At 39.0% G+C, this 18,923-nt stretch overlaps 2 non-coding genes across 2 annotated transcripts; both read left to right on the top strand.

Moving 5' to 3' along the window:
* Positions 1-6,743: 6,743 nt before the first annotated feature.
* On the top strand, positions 6,744-6,815 carry TRNAD-GUC (transfer RNA aspartic acid (anticodon GUC)). The gene has a single exon. It is a non-coding gene; the product is annotated as a tRNA-Asp (tRNA).
* Positions 6,816-7,407: 592 nt separating this feature from the next.
* On the top strand, positions 7,408-7,479 carry TRNAW-CCA (transfer RNA tryptophan (anticodon CCA)). Its single transcript has one exon. It is a non-coding gene; the product is annotated as a tRNA-Trp (tRNA).
* The last annotated feature ends 11,444 nt before the right edge of the window (positions 7,480-18,923 follow it).

The following is an 18,923-nucleotide window of genomic DNA, read 5'->3' as shown; positions in this document are numbered from 1 at the left end:
TGCTGAAAACATTTCCTGCCTCCTGCAATCCTATCCCACCAGCAGCGGCCCCTCTACTTTATGAAACCCCCACATACTCTTCCTTTCTTTTTTTAAAATTCATTTATTTTTAAAGAGAGAGAGAGAGCAAGAGAGAGAATAACTGGGGGGAGGGCAGAGAGAGGAGAGAGAGAATTCCAAGCAGGCTCCACACTGACAACGTAGAGCCCAATGGAGGGGTCAAACTCATGAACAATGAGATGAATGAACCTGAGATGAAACCAAGAGTCAGACACTCAACCAACTGAGCCACCCAGGCGCCCCTTCCCTTCTCTTTCAAACCTCATCATCATCTTTGGAAGGCTGAGCTGAAAGTAGGTTTTCTTTGAAAAACCCAGGCAGAGCCAGTCCTTCCTTCTCTGTAATCCCATAGTATTTTGCACATATTTCCATCTCTTTCTGTGTGACCTTAACTGTTTTGTGACTCAGTCTCATCTGTAAAAGTGGAAGAATTACTGCACCAAACTTACAGGATTGAAACAAACAGTAAATAGTTATCTTATGTAAAACACTTAAAAGAGAGCCTATTTGTAAGCATGGACTATGCCTCCATTATAGCACTTAACAAACTATTAGTAAAAGAGTCCAGCAGTTACCCCACCCCATGAAATCTGAGTTCTTCAAGGGCAGGAAGTGATATTACTCATATCTTTGTCCCCTATGCCTAACTCCATGCCTGGCACAAAGAATAGATCAATACGGTTATCCTTTGTTTGTTGGTTTTTTTGTTTATTTGGTCTTTTTAATGAGAAGGAAAAGACTAAACTTGATTATACTGGAGGGAGAAAGATGCTTGCCTCTCAGCTTTAACTCTGGATTATTTAAGTAAGTCAGGCTGTGAAACAGTGAAGTATGAGCATCCTCAATAGAATTTTTTTTCCCTTAATATTCTCAACTTGCTCCCAGTTACATCTGTCTTCCAGGCCCAAATCATAAACATTCACCTTTGAATTTGAATTTTAATATTTATGGAGGGTTAGTTCAATATTTGCATAGGAACTTTTGCATTTTAATAAATGGAAATCATGTTTCTGTGAATGAATGATTATAGAATCCAAAAACTACCCAGGAGGAATTTAGGCTTTTCTTTAATTACGGAGGAAGAGGAAAGGAAAAAGAGAATGTTGGGTAGTGTGCTGGCCCAAGTTCTTGTTTACATTATGTTCAAAGGTTGAGTTGAGGAAGTGAAAATAATAGAGAAAAAAGGGAAGAAACACAAGAAACCAAGTCATGTATGCTCTGATAAAATCAAAAATTCTTTAAGAGAATAAAATAAAACAAGACACAGCTTAGGAGAAAATGCATCTCCCAAGATATATTATATATGTGTTGATCTATCCCAAGGTATATAACAGATTTTAAAAAACAAGAAATCAAAAAAAAAAAAAAAAGGAATCAGAATACATTTAAAAAACTTTCAAAATTCAATAAGAAAACCACCCAACTGAAAAATAGGCAAAACATTAAGATGCTTAAAATAAACCCATTAAAATATGCTCAACATCATTAATCATTAGGGAAAGTTTTATTAACCACAGAGAGATCCTACTACATTGCTTATAGAATGGCTCAAATAAAAAAATACTTATAATATCAAGTGAGTGCTAGTAAAGATATGGAACAATAAGAATGTTCCTTTGTTGTTAGTGAGAATGTAAAATATTCCAGTTAGGGAAACAGTTTGGCAGTTTCTTATAAAGGCAAACACACATTCACCCTAAGACCCAGTTAGTTATTCACTCCTAGTTTTGACCTAAGAGAAATGAAGATGCAAAAACCTGTATACTGTTAAAAAAAAAAAACAAAAATCACCTGGGTAAATTTGAAGATCTAATTGGCTTTTTTCAACGATTTATAAATTGGTAAGCATCCCATCCAGCAAGTAGAAAGGAGCTGCAAAGAACTGTACCAAATAAATTTTATAGACAGAAACAGGAAGGTTGTTAGCAAAGGAAAGGATTGTTTCAGGCAAGTTCACCTTTCCCTTAAGGGGAAGCAGGCGATCTTAACATGCAGATTACCTCACAAGGGCTGATTAGGCAATTCCAGACTGATTGGTTTAAAATTTCACTCCTGGGAGACACGAAAACTGCAACTAGGTTAAGTCTTTGTGGAGTATAACAAAAGTGACTCCATTTTGGCCTATTGTTTCTTTTTAACAACAGGAATGTTTATAATAGCTATATTTATAATAGTCAAAAACTGGAAACAACTCAAATGTCTATCAACTAGTGATTGGATAAACATCCATACAATGGTACACTAATCAACAATGGAAAAAAAATCCCACTGATAGAAGAAACAATGTGGATGACTCTGAAAAGCATCATGCTAACTCAAAGATGCCATATTTGAAGGGTTACAATCTGTACATTTCCATTAATATGGCATTCAATTCAGCAAACCGGAAATCATATCAGTGGTGCCTGGGGTTGGAGGGAAGGGATTGACTGCAAAGGGGCATAAGAGAAGTTTGTGATGAAAGTGATAGGAGTAATAGAAACAGTCTATAACTTAAAAAAAAAAAAAAAGAAATAGTCTATAATTTGATTATGGTCAAAATTCATAAAACAGTACACCTAAAAAAGAATGAATTTTACTATATGTAAACTATAACTCAATAAACCCTAAAAATAATAAATAAACATTTATTTTTTTATTATTTTTTTAGAGAGAGAGCATGAGTGGGGGGAGAGGGGCAGAGGGAGAGAGAGATAACTGGGGCTCCATGTGGGGCTTGATCACATGACCCTGAGACCAGGACCCGAGTCAAAATCAAGAGTCAGGTGCTCAACCAGCTAAGCCACCCAGGCACGTCCAAACACATTTATTTTAAAAATTATTAAGAGGCCAAGGAAAAGTTAACACAGCTTGAGAGATCCTGTATCACCCACCCTACTCCCATTGGCCTTTCAACCTCATCTCTCCTATGAACCTCCTCATGATCTCTAGCCACTTCCAACTTCTTTCAACCCCTCTACTCACCACATTTCTTCAGTTCCTATAACCTTTGCAGTACCATCTACCAAGAAATCTCTTCCTTCTGCATCTTCTTCTTAGTAACTGTCACAATTGTAATTTCACTTTTTTGTTGTTGTTTAATTATTCTTTGATTAAAGATATGTATCCTCCCCTAAAATAAAAGTTCGTTGAGTTCAGGGTCTTTGTTCATCATAGCACCTCCAGCACCCAGCACAATGACCTCTACAATGAGTATTCAACCATGATGTTCAACTACCTACTCAATGTCTCACCCTTAACACAGCCAAAACTGAAATACTTATTATCCCTAAAAATACTGCTCCATGTGCAGAGCTGACATATTGCACACTTCCAAGGAGTGCCATCCACAGAACATCTGTGTGAATGGTGCCCTGCCTCCTCCTCAGGGTGCCCTTGTTAGGGACCAAGAGCCGGCTGTCCTGAAATGGGCCACTTTGGCATTAAGATTATTTTGAGTTAAAAAAAAGCAATCCAGGGGCACCTGGGTGACTCAGTCAGTTAAGCATCTGATTTCAGCTCAGGTCATGATCTCATGGTTTGTGGGTTTGAGTCCCCTCTCGGGCTCTGTGCTGGAAGCTCAAAAATAAATAAACATTTTTAAAAATAAAAAAAAAAAAAAGCAATACAAACATAGCTGTTTCAGAAAAGACTCTTTAGCTACCCTATAACTGCCTAAAAGAATTGAGATATATGTAACTACATTACAATATGGTAGACAGGGAGGAAACCAGGAAGGCCTGTTTAAGTCTTCTCTTTGTCCCATTGTTTCTGAGTGGCCCAGCGAACATTTGTTTACCAAATGTTTTCTCTTTTTCCAAATATTTCCTGTTTTTCATGCTTCCTGAAGAATGCATCCCTTCTCTTTGAAGTCCAAGACCCTTACCCCCTTCACCTCAGTTCATATGACATATATACCTCATTTTGTCTGTCTTTGGAATTTCTACGTCTGTATGGATTCCCTGTGTGTGCTATTAAATTTTATTTCTTCCTATTAATATGTCTCATGTCAAGTTGATTCTTAGTCTACCTAGAAGAGCCTTAAAAGGGCCAGGAATTCTTGCTTCCTTCACGTGGACTATGAATATGGTGCCCTCTGAAATTGTGCACTATTCTCCACTTCAGTTGATGGCAACTCTGTTCTTCCAATTGCTCAAGCCAAAAAGTTTAGAAGCGTCTTTGATTCATCTTTTACTCTTACACCTCAAATTCATGGTGTCAGGAAGTTCTACAGGCTCCACTTTCAAAATCTATCAGCACCTGTCTCATTCTCCACGACTCCCACACTGGCTTCAACTACCTCACCTCCCACATTGATTATTGCAATAGACCTCATTGGTCTCCCTGCTTCTGCTCTTAGCCCCCTACAGTCTATTCTCAACCCAGTAGGCAAAAACTCTTTAAAACATAAATCAGAACAGGTCACTTCTCTGTTCAAAACCTGACAGCAGCTCATTTCTCCCCAGAATAAAAGCCAAAGTCTTTACAACAAACTTTCAGGTCCTACAATCATTGTAGCTAGCTATATGACTACACCCCTTACTTCAAGTCTGTTCGAATGCTACCTTATTAAAAGGAGGCCTGTTTGACCATTGTATTTAATTTGCCCCTCTCTAGACCCCCTAATAATGCTATTTTTTTTCTATTTACACTCTTGTCACCATCTAGCATATTCATTTATTACATTCATTGTTTATTGTCTTCCTTCTATTAGGATATAAGCTCCCCAAGAACAACATTTATCCATTAAAACCTGCCCATATGTCTAAAACAATGTCTGGCACATTTTAGGTTCAATAGTAAATGAGTAACCTCAGTGCCTAAGCAATTAGAGATTAGTGAATATTAATACAGGAACAAGCATGACACATATGTTGACACTAGTGGTAAGATTTTCTCTCCATAACACTTATTTATTAACATACACCTATGTGGAACTATACAGCAGGATGAGTTTTGCACAAGATTTGCTGTCAAGGCTTGGGTGATTCCTAGCCTATTACCACTTCCTATCTGTGTGACTCTACAAAATTCTCTTTATCCACCTGTAAAATAGGGATAAAACACCTGCCTTATTGACCTCACAGGACTGTTGAAGATATGAATACAAATGGTTCTACAAGCTGTGATAAGCTAGACAACCAGTTATTTAGGTGGATCAAGATTTGAAACGTTCAAGAACATTGATTGTCATCATACTATTCACCTCCTGAGAGTTCTATGCTCTCTCTACTGCCAGTCAGATTTTAACCTTTACTTTCACCAGTGCTGACAGTGAGGAATCTCTGAGCTCCCTTACTCTGTTCAGGTTAATTATCCTCTCTTCCTTTCCATTTTAGGGAAATGGACAGCAGGTGCTGAGTTTCCTGCTCCATGATTTCTGCTGACTCAGGCTGCTTCTTCATTTCCCTAGGGAGGAAAAAAAAAGTAAGAACACAATGTGTGAACACTGGCATAGCTTTATCACAGCTTAGATGGAGAGGATGATGTCTCTTCTGAAGGGACAGGATTAAGCCTCTTCTACCAGGTGGGGGAGGGGTGAAGACAGGCGGTTTTGCCAACTGAGAGACCTGGGACAAATCCCTTCAATCTTACAAGGAAAAAGCCGTCAGCATAGTTATCACAGTGCCCTTTGGACTTCACAAAAGTTATTTGAAAATCAGAAGTAGGAGGAGGCCACAGACCGTGGAAGTTTTTTGAGGCCTTTGGTGTATTTAAAAGTGGAAAAAATATGCCAAAACAGGCCTCAGAAATTGCTATTTTTCAAAAGTCTGGATTAAGTAATCCCTTTCATCAGATGGAAAACACCCTGTAACCTATGACCAAAAAAAAAAAAAAAAAAAGTAGTAATTCATAGTACACTACAAGGAATGGATTCCTTAAGACATGTAAGCTTAAGTTCTACAATGAAAACTTTCAGTCATGTCTGCGACTCTGTGAATTTGCATTAAAGATAATGTCAAAAGTTTATGTGTAAGGTCCTCCTCAGAACAGGTTTGATCCTGTTTATGAAAAAGCTAAAGACGGTACAAATTAGCACACCTTCCTAACCCTATGTTTAATTAATGGCACATCCTTGTTTTGAGTTACTTAAATGTATTATTATTTTACCACTTACGTGTTTGTCATTTTCGAGTAAACTGTAGACGCCTCAGGAAAGAGACCGAAATACAGGAAAAAAAAATCAGCTAACAGGATTTCATCTGGCCTCAGCTGGTCCAATGCATGAGCCCTTTGGTGTAACAAAAGCTTACAAATTGTTTGAGGAGGCACTGTACTGTGGGACAACCCTGGCAGCCCTGGACATCTGGCAACCATATGATATCCTTGGACTTCGACTTCTGAATGAAAATATAAGTAAGTGAAGGTAAAGTTCTGCTTCAACTCACATCCTCTTGGTCACTATTAAATAAAAAACTCCAACAAGAAACCTAAGTCATCAGGAAAGTATAAAGAGCTCCGGAAAATTATTTTCAACAATTCACCACCACTAAAACTGGAAGCGCATTTTGTTTCACTTATTCTAAATAATTTACTCTTTCCACGGACGAAGAGTCCAAGGTGCCCAAAGGGGATAGCGAGCAGGCAGAGGTCCAGGTGTCCGGATTGTCACACTTCCGGGTGGCAAGCGGAAAGGAAAGTAGCCTAGGGAGGGAATCTTTTCTACTTTTGAAGAGATATTTGGGAAGAGTAAAAACGACAGCTCCTCGTTAGTATAGTGGTTAGTATCCCCGCCTGTCACGCGGGAGACCGGGGTTCAATTCCCCGACGGGGAGGCCGTTAAGTTTTATTAATCCAACTGCTCAACTATGAGGTGCAAACCTGCTGACATATGCAATACATAATATCCTCTGTAAGCGCATCTTTTAAAAATGGTACTTTCAAGCTTAACACTCACGGTGAAATAAAACCATACCCTGAGAGCAATGCTTTATACAACTGGCGCTAGCTACCACGGGCTAGCTGGCAAAGACGTGCGCTTGCGCAGAAACGCCCGACAAATTCCAACTGGAGGTCACGAACTCCGCGCGCGCAACCCGGGGGGGAGGGGAGAGGGAAGGCGGAGTTCCGCGCCTAAAGGGGCGGGTAAGAACGGAAATTGCTTGCTATAGAAGAGGAAGGAACAGTTTCCCTTGACCCTGGGGACTCGACTGAAAGGGAAACTCCGTTCTCCCGCTTCCTTTGGTTCCTCCCCAAGTTAGGTAGAGGATTAGCGGTCAGTAAAATTTGGGTGCCAAAAGGATCAGTCTCCAGTTCCAATCTGTACTGGGTGCAGGGGCAAGGAGAGACGTGAAGAAAAAAAATGCGTCCGGGAGAAGCGCCATGATACTTGAGTCCTAAGAAACTGCGCGAGCCACAGCCCAGCAGGACCTCGTGGCGCAACGGTAGCGCGTCTGACTCCAGATCAGAAGGCTGCGTGTTCGAATCACGTCGGGGTCATGAGGCTTTTACTCTTTTAAGCCACTAACCTCTAGAGACCTAGGATTATTCCCGCCATTTTTTAAAAATGCCTTTAATTTTAAGATTAAATCTTCCTCCTTCAAATGTTACCCTAGTAATCCTTAGTCTGCGAAAAGACAAATCTCTTTATATTATAGAGCCTTAAGGCTAGTGGCTTTGTACTGTTTTGCTTTGTGAAGTGAGTTTTCTGTCATTTAATGTGCATGATACATAGAAATATATGTATGGACCATTACTACTGTGCATTAGTGGGTGTATCAGCCCAACGGCCTTCACAAGAAATGAACAAGCCATTTTTCCCAAAACGGTATTAGACCCTTTGCCTTTCGAAAGCAAGTACAATAAAATTTTCTAACTTTGAATATCATGGCAGTTTATGTCTTAGCCTGTGTGCCAATAAACAATCTTACGACGTGTGATTAGTATCCTACTATTACAAACTGGCACACGCAGGAATAGGGACCTGCCAAGGGTCACCAAAGTTTCCAGACAAGACTGGCTGCATATCCTTGTCTTTACTAAATGTTTTACAATGAAGGTGGAAAAAATGTCCAGAGAATGTGCTAGAAACCATTGGACTTAAGTGACGTATTGATGCCCCCTTAATATTTTCACTAATTCAGGTGAGTGGGGACAAAAGTCAGATATTCAACTTTCAACTATTAATCTTTTTAATAAGGAGCAAAGCTTACTTATTCACCTTTGTAAGTTCCAGCACTCTTAGTACTGAATAGTGCCTTACAGGCATATGTCAAACATTTGTTGTACAAAAAAAATGAATAGCAAGATGAGAAATATTTTTAGATTTTTATTGGCTATGTTCCATAAAAGTCCCGGAGTTTTTCTGTTCAGTGTTTTGAAAACATCAAATACTAATTTCTTATGATTTAACCTAATGTAGCCAGTATAGCTGGACATTATATTTTCACTTTGTGTAATTTGTTCTTTCTCCTATTTGGATGGATTAAGATTAGACCATCCATTTCAACAGATATGGCCCACCAACTATGATGAGCCTAATACTGTGCTCAGCACTGAGGAAAAGGATACACTGAGTAAAGTACCCAAATACTATAATATATTGGGCTAAGTACCCTGAAAATAAGAACAGAGTAGTATGGAGTTGCTAAAATAGGGACATTAACTCTGCCTTGGTTAGTAGCTCAAGAAAGCCTCATAAAGGAGGATCTTGAAAAATAAAATTTTCCTATGTGACTTTAAGACATTTATCCAGTAGACATATTTGAATGCCTTCTATAAGTTGAGCACTGTCCATAATGTCCCTCAGATCTGGTTTTTTCAACCTGAGGTTTATATGAGTTTGCTAGGACTGCCTAGGAGTTCAAGATCAAAGTGACAGCAGGGCTGTTTTCTTCTGAGATCTGTTCTTGGCTTATAGATGGCCACTTTCTCACTGTGTCCTCAATGATCATACCTCTGCATGTGCACACCTCTGATGATGTCTATGTGTTCAAGTTTTCTTTTATAAGTAAACTAGTCAGTTTGGATTAGGGCCTGCTCTAATGGCCTCGTTTTAACTTAATTACCTGTTAACAGTCCTTGTCTCCAAATATCGTCACATTTTGAGGTACTGGGGGTTAGGGCTTCAACATATGAATTTTGAGGGTATACAATTCAGTCCATAATAGAAGTTATGTTCCCTCTCCCCCAGCAACCTTTGCATACATATCATATATCTGTAACAATACTTGCTTGATCTTAGCTTGGAACAAGCATGTTATCTTATTTGTACAAAATCATACTCTTGAAAGGTGAATGTGTAATGTTACCTGCTAATCATTTTGTTATGGCAGCCCTAGCAAACTGATACAGCTTCTTTGGAGTACTGCTAGTTCTCTAGTATGGCTGGAGAGAAAGAGACAGAAAGCTATAGAGGTAAACAGGAGTCAGATCACTCAGAACCTTCTAATTTAGATTTTATTCTGAGGGCAATGCAAAGCTATTATTCAAGACTGTGACCAGCTCTGGTTTTACAAAGAGTGAAAAAAAAACCAAAAAGGTGGCTTAGAGCTGTTATTTCCAGACAGTTTCCTATGAATAAGTTAGAAATGCAAATATTCTGGCCCCACCCCATACCTACAGATTCAGAAAAATCCGGGGACAGGGCCTAGCATTTAACCACCAGTGTTCACCAGGCCTTCCAGGCCTTCTGATCCCAGCTAAAGTTTAAGAACCACTGGCCTATACAGCAAGGCCAGAATGGAGGTCCCACTTACCTCACAGAGTTGTTAAGAGAATCAAAGCACAGCATAGGGAATATGGTCAGCAATATTACAACAGCATTGTATGGTGACAGATGGTAGCTACATTTGTGGTGAGCATAGCATAAGGTATAAGAGAAGTTGAGTCACTGTGTTGTATGCCTGAAACTAATGTAACACTGTGTGTCACCTATACTCAAAAATATTTTTAAAAATAATCAAATAAGATAAAATACAGAAAAATGTTGTAAAGCAGTACATACACGTCATTATTTATACTGCTACAGCTCTAAAGCTGTCACTTCACAGGTTCCAGCTTCTTTCCAAGTTTGGACGTCTGTACTTTCTTAGAATAGCCCATTTGCTAACTTGCTATAACCTTGAAACAACTTAAAATCCAACATTTTATTTTTTTTAATTTAAATTTTAGTTAGTTAACATACAGTGCAATATTGGTTTCAGGAGTAGAATTTAGTTATTCATCACTTATGACACCCAGTGCTCACCACAAGAAGTGCCCTCCTTAATACCCATCACCCATCTAGCCCATCCCCCACCCACCTCCCTCCATCAACCCTCAGTTTGTTCTCTATCGTTAGTAGTCTCTTGCAGTTTGTTTAGCTTTCTTCTCTTTTCCCCCTCCTTCCCATATACTCATCTGTTTTGTTTCTTAAATTCCACATATGAATGACATCATATGGTATTTGTCTTTCTCTTATTTTGCTTAGCATAATATATTCTAGCTCCACCCACATCATTGCCAATGGCAAGATTTCATTCTTTTTGATCACCGAGTAATATTCCATTGTAAATATATAAACCACCTCTTTGTATATACACCACCGATATTTGGGCTCTCTCCATAGTTTGGCTATTGTTGACAATGCTGCTATAAATATCAGGGTACACATACCCTTCAAATCTGTATTTTTATATCCTTTGGGTATAGAGCGAATAGTGCAATTGCTGGATCATAAGGTAGTTCTATTTTTAGTTTTTTGAGGAACTTCCATACTGTTTTCCAGAGTGGCTGCACCAGTTTGCATTCCCACCAACAGTGCAAGAGGGTTTCCCTTTCTCTGCATCCTCGCCAACACCTGTTGTTTCTTGTGTTAATTTTAGCAATTCTGACAGGTGTGAGGTGGTATCTCATTGTGATTTTGATCTGTATTTCCTTGATGATGAGTGATGTTGAGCATCTTTTATGTGTCCGTTAGCCATCTGGATGTCTTCTTTGGAAAAGTGTTTGTGTCTTCTGCCCATTTCTTAACTGGGTTGTTTGTTTTTTGAGGGTTGAATTTGAGAAGTTCTTTGTAGATTTTGGATACTAATCCTTTATCAGATATGTCATTTGCAAATATCTTCTCCCATTCTGTAGGCTACCTTTTAGTTTTGTTGATTATTTCCTTCAGTGTGCAGATTTTTTTCTTTTTTCTTTTTTCTTTTTTTTTTTTTTTTTTTTTGGCAGAAGCTCTTTATCTTGATGAAGTCCCTGTAGTTCATGTTTGCTTTTGTTTCCCTTGCCTGCAGCAACATGTCTAGTAAGAAACTGCTCCTGCCAAAGTAAAAGAGGTCGCTGCCTGTGTTCTCCTCTAGGATTTTGATGGTTTCCTTTCTCACATTTAGGTCTTTAATCCATTTTACATTTACTTTTGTGTATGGTATAAGAAAGTAGTCCAGTTGCAATCTTCTGCATGTTGTTTCCAGTTTTCCCAACACCATTTGTTGAAGAGACTGTCTTTTTTTCCATTGGAAGTCTTCCCTGCTTTGTCAAAGATTAGTTGACCATGTAGTTGAACACTTCATTTTAATTTCTACAACCATTATATAGGAATGATGTCAGGAAAGAAGCTCTGAAATACGATCCATATTTGAATTCCCACTTAATAGACCTGTGATTTTGTTCTGTTTCACTAGAAATGTTCCAGTCATTTATCCTTCCAAATGAATTTATCCACTGGCATAGAATGCTCTGAGCATTTATTTCACCTGTTTAATAAATTACATTTCTCTTTTGAGATTTCTTTTTTTTTTCCTAGAGAGAATGTGAGCAGGGGAAAGTAGCAGAGGGGGTTGGGGTGAGAATCTCAAGCAGGCTCCACCGTCAGCATGGAGCCTGACACAAGGCTTGATCTCATGACCCTGAGACCATGACCTGAGCTGAAATCAAGAGTCTGATGCTCAACCGACTGAGCCACCCAGGCCCCCCGAGACTGTTTTTAATCAGTTTCCTAAGACTCATGTACTCTAGATGAACTGATAAAATGGAGCCTTTGGAAATACAAAACTGAAAGACTCTGAATTCTGATAAGCCAAGGGATTTTCCAATTTCTCAAACTAATTCAAAAAGAAAAGTAGTTATGTTTATAAAAATCATGTGTTCATTGTGGAAATCTTGAGAAACACAGAAAAAATAAGAAAGAAAATAAAAATCATTTGTGCCCCAACACCTAGATGAAATTACCACAAACATTTTGGTCCAGGGGCGCCTGGGTGGCTCGGTCAGTTAAGCATCTAACTCTTGGTTTCAGCTCAGGTGGCTCAATCAGTTACAAATCTGACTCTTGGTTTTGGCTCAGGTCATGATCTTGTTGCTGGTGAGTTCACACCCTGCATTGGGTGCTGCACTGACAGCGCAGAGCCTGCTTGGGATTCTTTGTCTCTCTGCCCCTCCCCTGTGCGTGTACTCTATCTCTCTCTCTCAAAAATAAATAAACATTAAAAACAATTTTGGTCTAGGGGTGCCTGGGTGGCTCAGTTGATTAAGTGTCTGACTTCAGCTCAGGTCATGATCTCACAGTTTGCAAGTTCGAGCCCTGCATCGGGTTCTGTGCTGACAGCTCAGAGCCTGGAGCCTGCTTCAGATTCTGTGTCTCTCCCTCTCTCTGCCCCGCCCCCATGCGCGCGCGCGCGCTCTCTCTCTCTCTCAAAAATAAATATTAAAAAAATTTTTTTTGGTCTGTGTTCATTTAGGTTTTTTTCTATGTGTATATTTTTAAATATACACATATCCCTACACACTTTAGTTTTTATAGAACTGAGATCTTACTCTGATATGGTTCTCTACTTTTTTCTACTGTGAACATCCTCTTATATATTTTTTTAATGTTTTTATTTTTACTTTTGAGAGAGAGAGAGAGAGACAGAGCATGAGCAGTGAGGCACAGAGAGAGAGGGAGACACAGGATCCAAAGGAGGCTCCAGGCTCTGAGCTGTCAGCACGGAGCCCGATGCAGGACTCAAACTCACAAACCATGAGATTGTGACCTGAACCAAAGTCAGACATTCAACTGACTGAGCCACCCAGGCACCCCATCCTCTCATATTATTAAAAAAAAAGTCAATAATGTTTGTCATCTGCTTTGAGGTGACACTTTTAAATTCAGAACCAAGCAAAATGAGATAATGAAGAACAAAAAAGTCAGCTCTATGTTAATAACATTAAGAAGTTCAAAATGGGAAATGAAGGCAGTTAGTTATGCAAGTGATTTATGAAAAAATCATAAGTTTCAGAACAGTTTTCTGACAAAGTAATTCCATTGACTTATTTTTTAAGCTGTGGCTTCACATAGGAATATATTTCCTGTTTCCATAGGTTTTGGGTATCAATGCTATAATTTTAAAGATTTTTTGTAATCTATACCAAGATAGATAGATAGATAAATAAATAAATAAAACCTAATACCAATTTCAACAGAAAATATAATATAAAAAATTTTTATATTGTATGAATAAAACAAAATAAAATGCCAAGTCTTTTTTTTTTTTTTTCCCCAATTAAGAAATTTCACAGGGCGGTACAGCATGTGACTCTTGATCTCAGAGTTGTGAGTTCAAGCCCCATGTTGGTCATGGAGCCTATTTAAAATTTAAAAAAAAAATAAGAAATTTCACAGATGATGACTCAACAAATCAAGTCCTTGAGCAGGAGAGAAGGATGAGATCCAGAGTACAAGTGATAGAGTTCTCTCTGATAGTTCTCTCTTCCATTGAAACAAGAAAAATGCATTTGTATGGAACCACAAAGACCCCAAATAGCCAAAGCAATCTTGAAAAAGAAAACCAAAGCAGGAGGCATCACAATCCCAGACCTCAAGCTATACTACAAAGCTGTAATCATCAAGACAGTATGGTACTGGTACAAGAACAGACACTCAGATCAATGGAACAGAATAGAGAACCCAGAAATGGACCCACAAATGTATGGCCAACTAATCTTTGACAAAGCAGGAAAGAATATCCAATAGAATGAAGACAGTCTCTTCAGCAAATGGTGCTGGGAAAACTGGACAGCAACATGCAGAAGAATGAACCTGGACCACTTTCTTACACCATTCACAAAAATAAACTCAATGGAAAAGACCTAAATGTAAGACAGGAAGCCATCAAAATCCTAGAGGAGAAAGCAGGCAAAAACCTCTTTGATCTTGGCCACAGCAACTTCTTACTCAACACATCTCCGGAGGCAAGGGAAACAAAAGCAAAAATGAACTACTGGGACCTCATCAAAATAAAAAGCTTCTGCACAACAAAGGAAACAATCAGCAAAACTAAAAGGCAACTGACATAATGGGAGAAGATATTTACAAATGACATATCAGATAAAGGGTTAGCATCCAAAATCTATACACAACTTCTCAAACTCAACACCCAAAAAACAAATAATCCAGTGAAGAAATGGGCAAAAGACATGAATAGACACTTCTCCAAGGAAGACATCCAGATGGCCAACCGACACATGAAAAAATGCTCAACATCACTCATCATCAGGGAAATACAAATCAAAACCACAAGGAGATACCACCTTACACCTGTCAGAATGGCTAACATTAACAACGCAGGCAACAGATGTTGGCGAGGATGTGGAGAAAGAGGATCTCTTTTGCATTGTTGGTGGCAGTACAAGCTGGTGCAGCCACTCTGGAAAACAGTATGGAGGTTCCTCAAAAAACTAAAAATAAACTACCCTACAACCCAGCAATTGCACTACTAGGCATTTATCCATGGGATGCAGGTGTGCTGTTTCGAAGGGACACATATACCCCCATGTTTATAGCAGCACTATGAACAATAGCCAAAGTATGGAAAGAGCCCAGATGTCCATCGATGGATGAATGGATAAAGATGTGGTATATATATACAATGGAGTATTACTCACAATCAAAAAGAATGAAATCTTGCCATTTGCAACTACGTGGATGGAACTGGAGGGTTTTATGCTAAGTGGAATTAGTCAGTCAGAGAAAGACAAAAATCATATGACTTCACTCATATGAGGACTTTAAGAGACAAAAAAGATGAACATAAGGGAAGGGAAACAAAAATAATATAAAAACAGGGAGGGGACAAAACAGAAGAGACTCATATATATAGAGAACAAACTGAGGGTTGCTTGGAGGGGTTGTGGGAGGGGGGATGGGCTAAATGGGTAAGGGGCATTAAGGAATCTACTCCTGAAGTCATTGTTTCACTATAAGCTAACTAATTTGTATGTAAATTTTAAAAAATAAAAAAAGAAAATTAAAAAAAAGAAATAAGAAAAATGCAAGAGCAAATGGGTACAGATGTGACCTTCTGAAGTTGAGGCATTCCCTGTAGATGGTTTCTAGTTTCTCAAATATGATGCAAGTTCTCTGGCTGAAAATGAGGACAGGTGGGGGAAAGGATATGAGAGATGTGAGTAGAGAAGTCAAAGTATGAATGATTCATCCAGAGAATGAATAGTTTTGCCAGCCAGTTGAAGTGCTCCCATGAGGTATAAGGTCATAAATTAAAACCAGTCAGTCCTTTCGTATGATTTTTCTATAGCAATCTTTGCTACTTGGATGCAAGCAACGGAATGGAAAAGTTTGTTTCAGCAGGGCTTAGTCCAAGCAAGACTGGGTTTCTACTTTGAGGTTCCTCCAAGTGAGAAAGATAGAGACATTGGGGTAAGAGAGTTGAAAATGTTTGCAAAAGAGCAATTACAAGGATTGATCAAGGACTCTACGTTGGGTGAGTTGGAAGTATTGATGATGTCAGAAGCATATTAATAGACTTTAGTTTAAGTGTTGGGCTTAATGGATTGAGGGTGTTAATAGGTCAGTGAGAGTATATTAAATGAGCTGAGGGGAAAAGGCTAGTGATTGACAACTGGGATGCTTGAAATGGACAGTTAGAAGGTAAAAGTTATTGATGACACCGTTCAGAATATTACCACTTGGAGTGGATGGATGAAATAGAATAGAGGAACAAATTGTTGGAGATGAAGAGGTCAAAGATCTGAAAGGCCAAGTGCTAGGAGTGCCTGGCTGGCTCAGTTGGAAGAGCATGTGACTCTTGAGCTTGGGGTCATGAGTTTGAGCCCCATGTTGGATATAGAGATTACTTTAATAAATAAGTAAACATAAAATAAAGGCCAAGTGCTGGTTGCATGGTCCATCTGTAAATATGTTAAATTCACAGAGAATATAGACAGGGATGGTGGAGAAACCTAGAGCAAGGAAAAGCAGCCTATAATATCTGAGGGAGAGTGGTCAGGTTGATAAATGATAAAGATGGTAAAGGGTGATTTAGTCAGGTGTATAAACTTCAAATGTTTTTGAAGGAGGAAAGAGGAGAAATAGTTTTGAAGTAGTCATTGGGAACAGAGAGGCCACCCAGGCTCTGTCCTCTTGGTCTTAAGATACATGGAGTATGAAGAAAAAAATAACTTCTACTTAGGAGCCCTACAGCAGAGTAAAAGCAAAAGCTACCTTCATCACTAAAAAATTAATAGTTCTGGGGATATACCTGATGTGTGTAGGACAATTCCAAGTCTGAATTTGACAAGTCATGACTTTGTGATGTAGAAAGGCAATCTCACTGTCTGATAGCTTACGATATCAACCATGTCTACTGACATGGTTGTAGAATCTGCAAGTAACCTCCAATTGATAGTGTCTAGAGATAAGAAAGAAGAGTTAATTAATGAAAGGGAATGAAAATTGTTTTTGCTCAAGGAATATTCATGTCAAGCATCTGGAATGTAGTGGGGTTTTTTTGTTTGTTTGTTTGTTTGTTTGTTTGTTTAAAGATTGTTTCTTAAAGTAATCTCTATACCCAACACTGGGCTTGAATTTACAGCCCTGAGATCAAGAGTCACATGCCCCCTAGAATGCAGTTCTTTGAGAATTACATTCTTTAATGTTGGCCTGTAAGGCATAGTATTGTGTCTATTTAAAACAACTTGATAACACAAACACCTTGCAGACTCAACAGGTGATTTTTTGGGGGTTTTTTTTTGGTTTGTGGTTGCAAAGCAGGAAAAATTATTGTTTCCAAGGATTAAACTGCGTAGAAAATGGAAAAATACCTGGTGCAAGGACCCTATGAAAAAAGCCATTGCCCCATTCTCAGGTGGTTCTGTGACTTCAGCATTGTATTCTACTCACATAAAAATTTAGGTAGAATATTATCTTCAGGGATCAGTGATGCCTCCTTCTCTAAGGATCTATTTCAGGGACCAAGCTGCTCAGGTATCCTCAGACGACAGGGCAGCAGTCAGAGCCCAGAACTCTTCTATGTCCCACCCTGGTCACATCCTATATAGCCCTGGTAACTCTGACCCTTTTCAGGTACAGCAGCAAAACCTACCTCTTAAAAACTATTAGTACAGTCAGGCCAGAGCCAAATTTTTCCCCTAGCAAGTTAACAATATAGCAGGATAATTTGCTAATTCAATTAGGGTAGAATAGACCCATCATTGCTGAGATTATGCAGACTGGGACTGTCCCACGTGCATTAATTAATTTGTGGGGTTACCAGTCAGTGCAAACTCATGGTCCTTTGCCTCTCAGTTCAGTTCCGCCTATGAAGATAAATGCAATTGCTTATGTGCCCAGGGAAGCCATGGGGAGAAAAATGGATAACTTTCACAAAACATCCTAAAAATGTACAAAATAAATTGCTAGTTAAAATGTTTTAATCTGTATTACTGAGCTTATTACTATTGCTTAAATATCTGTAAAAACTGAGTTTTAGAAAATAAATATAAAATTGCCCCTAGCTAAAGAATCCATCATTAAACAATGTCTCCTCAATTTGAGCAAAATAAAATGACTTAACTCACAGGGAACATTTTTAGTGAAGGCATTTTTAAAAAACTTACCCAAATTTAAACAACCATGCAGAAATCAGATAAACATTTAAAAAATTTTTTTTAAGCAGCTTATAAAGCAGTCTGGAGGTCAGAATTCTAGGGAAATGATTCAGGTCAGTTTCTTTCTTGGAAGAAAGCATCTTGGAACATCTATATTCGTAAGAAACACAAGTATTTGTCATCAGTGGCATTTGCTTTCAGGAAGACATTTTAACTTCATGAAATTTGAGACTTTTTATATGGATCAGTAATATGGGTTTGATTAGGATTCCCGTCCTGATTATAGCTCACCAGGGTCCTCTGTGATTAAAATCTAGGTATGCACCATTTCCGTTATCTTAAGTTGCCCATTAAAATATTCCTAGATGTTTCGCTTCGTCTTGCTGTATTATTTAACATTAGGTTTAAGTTATGGTAAGATACTTATGGGTGTAAGGATCTAATCCAGAGATGCTCTCCACAAAAATGCAGTTGTGCCCCATCTGTTCAAAATTAAATAATTTATAAACGTCCCAACCTGTAGGCTAAGAAGCAAATAGAATATCTGACGATACAATTTTGTCACAAATTCGGGGGCATTTTAAAGTGCCCAGGAGTCAAGCTTTTGCTTTTCCTGGATTTCAGGAACAAAAGAAGCCTTCGCAAGCAGAGAGAGGGATTTAACTGCTTGCTCTCTCCTTCGCTCCCCACAGGTAAAACAGATCAAGGAAGAGGAGTGCCGAAGAGCACGCGTCGCTCCTTTTCTTTCCCTTCAGGGCGAGTGTATGGGGAAGGAAAGGCTGCGGTCATTCTTCTGTAAATCAGTGTCCTACGATTGAGAAAGGCCCAGCCCCTGGTCCTCGCAGCTGGCGTGAAACTCGGCCCCTTCGAAGGCGATCGACCCTAGAGAGGAAAGGTTCTTCTCAAGCAGGGCGGGGGAAGGAAACCGCACACAGAAGAGTACTACTTGTCCCTTATCAGCGTCTTAGGGGAAGGGTGGAGAAAAGGGAAACAGAAACGGGCCAAGCCTCCAGGGCTCCCGCCCGAGCGGCTTTTAAACTGCGTTTCTACCACCTCTCGCACCGTGCCTTGGCTAATGGAAC

Source organism: Herpailurus yagouaroundi, unplaced genomic scaffold (genome assembly GCF_014898765.1).
Source record: "Herpailurus yagouaroundi ecotype Mexico unplaced genomic scaffold, PumYag 182, whole genome shotgun sequence".
NCBI classification, from domain to species: domain Eukaryota; kingdom Metazoa; phylum Chordata; class Mammalia; order Carnivora; family Felidae; genus Herpailurus; species Herpailurus yagouaroundi.
Note: the sequence above shows the minus strand (reverse complement) of the source record. Positions and strands in the feature narration are given on the sequence as shown.